The following is a 4,251-nucleotide window of genomic DNA, read 5'->3' on the forward strand; positions in this document are numbered from 1 at the left end:
TATATATATATATATACATACATATATATAAAAATTTCATTTTGTGCAAAATATAATTTATTATCTCTGATTTCAGGGTAAAATATGACCAGACATGTTCTTGGAAGGTTTTCTGAGATTCACCCCTTTTTTTTAATTAATCATTAAATTAAACTTGACTTATAAGCATAAAGACAGACCAAAAATACAAATACTATATATAATAGTAATACATAATATCATTTCATATAGTCACATTACAATTATGACTGGGGAGAAATACCTTAATGGTCATAGAAATAATGTCAAAATAAAAAAAATGTTGTCTTATAAATGAGCTTTTTTTTTTGCACAATATAATTAATTTTTTCAGATTTCAAGTTAAAAGGAAGATTTCATGAGATTTACCCATATTATTTAAATAAACCTTAAATTAAACTTACATTTAGCATAGATTTGATTTCATTTGTTCACATTACAATAATGAGAATAAGAGAGAAATGGCTTAACTGTCATAAAAATAATTTTAATAAATAATTTTTGTTGTCTTGTAATAGGCTTAATTTTTTGCAGAATACCTATTTTTAAATATCTAATTTCATTTTATAGTATATCTCTTTTTATTTTTTTTTTAGATTCACCTATTTTATTTTATTTAACCTTTGATTAAACTCAAATTTAGCTATTTAAATATTATAACAATTATTATATATACTTTGAATTTATTATATATCATATATAATTGCATATACTCACATTACTGATATGAATATAGGGGAGAAATGTGCTTAATTGCCATGAAAATTATGCAAAAATATCTTTTTGTTCTATAAATAAACCTCCTTTTAGATCTGTGTGCCAAAATTTTATTTCTTATTTCTAATTTGACCCAGACATGTTCTTAGAAGGTTTCATGAGATTTACCGATTTTATTGTATTGAACCTTAAATTAAACTTAAATTCAGCATAAATTAAAGGCAGAACAAAAGACAAAAAGAAAAAAAACACAATGTCACAATGCAAAGATAAAACAAAAATTGTCCAATAAATAAGCTTCATTTTGTGTAGAATATAATAAATCCTCGTGCAAAAAAATCATTTTGTATTTCTTTCTTCTGATTTTAGGGTGTAATACGGCCAAGACGTGCCCTCAGGAGGTTTTGCTGATGATTATTGTATGGTTAAATGTGTGTTCTCAGGGTCTCGTGACAGTGGCGTTATTCTGGCGTCCGGTCCAGAGCTGCCGGGGGTCTGGATGGAGATGACAGGAGTCAGAGAGCTTGTGAGAGAACAACACAAACCAGCAAAGACTTCCTGTGAGCCGCAGAGACACACAATGAGCCGCGTGACGTCACAGGAACCGTGGACATACAGCCGTACAGTGAGAGCGCGATCAAGCACATCCCTTTGACATTCACAAAAGGACACATTTACATGATACTGACCGCTTCTGGAGCCACCGGCCACTCCAGATTCATCCAAACCCATCTCTTCTGCTTGCAAACTAACTTCTCAGGATTTTACACCTGCTTTATCATGCATCTGATCACATGACTGACTTAGCGAACAAACTAATGCGACATGCTTCGGGTTTCTCGCTCTCGGTTTGGTCGTGTGACCAAACAGACTTCCACATAAAACTAGAAATATGATATTTCTGTCTCTCTGTAATGGATTAATAAATCCGAGCCTTCAGGAGTTTGGCTGAAAAGTATCCGCAAAACACACATAAAATTGAAATGTTTAAAAATAAATCAAACAATATTCTGGATATGTGTGTAATTGTGTAACATGCTGAGTGCAGCTGTGCCGAGAGAGAGTCACATGGGCGGCTCTAAGGCCTCTGATTGGATAATCACATTTGGTTCCAGCACAGCACTGTAACTCATTTAAATATAAACTCTGTCCTGCTGAATTAGAGTTAATATGTTATGAAAACTTCCATTAGTAACAATAACAAATAATATGGCACTACATGATGCTTCACAGATGTTGACTTTTTTCTTCCTGGGCACAAAGCAGTGTATTAAAGGGAAAGTTCACCCAAAAATGTTTAGTTTTTTTACATTTTATTATACGCTATATATAATGATACATTTGTATTATGTATGTTTTAGTAGTATTTTGCTACATTGATGCTAAATTTAGGTTTAATTTAGTGCTGTCAAACAATTAATCGCGATTAATCACATCCAAAATAAACGTTTTTGTTCACATAGTATATGTGTGTGTGTACTGTGTATATTTATTATGTATATATAAATACACACCCATGCATGTATATATTTAAGAAAAATATGTTACGTTTATGTATTAAATATATTTATATATAATGTAAATTATATGAATATAAATATATACATCGCACATGGATCCGCACGTCTCACGTCTCGTCAGCCCCGTTACAAGTTTAATTTAAAGTTAAATAAAACAAAATGCTTTCAATTTAAATGTGCATGCAAAAAAAATACTCTTACATTCAATGCAAATTCATGTATTTGATTCTATTAAACAATAATTTAAATGGTAATTTAGAACAAATGTAGCATATACTACTTAAATACTAAAAATACTACTGAAATATCGGTTTAATGCATATTAATATAATGGATATTCATCTATTTTATTCTATCAAATCTTAAATAAAACTTAAATTTAGCAAAAATACTACTAATATATACATAACATATATTAATAGTAGGGATATGCCGGTATCAAATTTTCATGTTGCGATTAATTGATAATGCTTTTATCACGGTATACGGTATTATCACGATATTGAAATTTAGTTTTAAAAAGTGCTGTCATAATACAGTATAACAGGTTTAATAACATTTTTCTTATAACAAAAATAACTGAACATTTAAATGCAATAAAGCAATACAGAAATATAAGGGTTTACTCTTAGGAATAATTTGTAATATATAATTATTCACGGTATTTAGAAGTGCCCACGATAACAATATCGTGCATATTCATTACCGTGATATATCGCATTACCGAATACCGGTACAAGTCTAATTAATAGTAGTATATATTAAAAAAATATCCTAACATTATTACACTATATGATGATATATGATAGATCACGCTGTCACAAAAGTGACTTTTTTTTTCTTTCTCGTGACACAATATTATGTTAATTTTTGGGTGAAATATCCCTTTAATGCGCATTAAAATTTAATTTCATGAGTTATGTGAGTTAATGAGCTAATCCGTTAATTATTAACAATTAATTAATGAGTTAATACGTTAAATTCGACTTCAATTTAGCATAAATGTTGTTTTGACCCAGCGGTTGGGTTGTTTTGACCCAGCTATTGGGTTGTTTTGACCCAGCGGTTGGGTTGTTTTGACCCAAGGTTATTATATGGATATGTGGCACATCCAGTAAATCAATGCTGATCCATTTACCAAGAGAAATCATAACAAACATGTGTAATTAGAATGTAATAGACAGAGATGTAACTCTTCAATCAGCGTCAGTGGAACAGCAGAAACTCTCCTAACTCTCTTGATGTCGGTGTGTTGTTGGAGGCTGACAGGCTGTTGCTGGGCTTTTGCTAAAGTTGGAATGTTTTTAGCATGTTGCTATGAGGTTGCTAGGGTGCATTGGTTGCTTGTTTGCTATCCTAAGTGTCTTTTATATCCTGGTTCCTTTCTGTGGATGCTTTAGCATCTTGACAAGTGAAAACTGAAAAGAGTCTGATCATTTAGAAGAGTATTAACACCAGTGTTATTTTAGTCATATTTATACAATATTATAGTATATATTAATATTTTGAATTACTTATACATTTTTATTTTTGTATAGATTTCTATACAGTTGTAATTGACTGTTATTTTGGTTTTACTATATTTAGTACTTAAACAAAAATAACTGAAATAAATCATTTTAAATGTAAGTTTTTCGTCAGATGTTTTATTATATATTTAATTGTATTTTATTTTAGATCAACTTTATTTCAAATGCCAAAATAATTAGTTTTCATTTACTTTTATTTCAGCTTTAGTTTTAGTAACTTTAGTAGCCTATTTCAATGTAAACTTATTTCAGTTAGGCGCCAAAATAAAAAAATTTATTTTTCATCGAAATTTTTTCTTCTAATAGGCTATTTATATATATATATTCGATTTTATTTTATATCAGTTTTATTTCAATTACTGAAAAAAATAGGGAAAAACTTTTTTTTACATTTATTTCTGCAGTACTTCAGTTTAAACTTATTTCAGAACGATATATTTTCATTTCAAGTTTTTTGTTTATATATA

General features: G+C 29.3%; 1 protein-coding gene across 1 annotated transcript in view; it reads right to left on the reverse strand.

Annotated features, from left to right (window-relative positions):
* The window catches only part of LOC107741998 (inhibin beta B chain-like), a gene marked incomplete at its 5' end in the record, with an annotated part of 11,036 nt that overhangs the window by 1,442 nt on the left and 5,343 nt on the right, over window positions 1-4,251 (reverse strand). The gene's annotated exons all lie outside the window — the stretch shown is intronic.

Source organism: Sinocyclocheilus rhinocerous, unplaced genomic scaffold (genome assembly GCF_001515625.1).
Source record: "Sinocyclocheilus rhinocerous isolate Xijiao unplaced genomic scaffold, SAMN03320098_v1.1 scaffold586, whole genome shotgun sequence".
Taxonomy (NCBI): Eukaryota; Metazoa; Chordata; class Actinopteri; order Cypriniformes; family Cyprinidae; genus Sinocyclocheilus; species Sinocyclocheilus rhinocerous.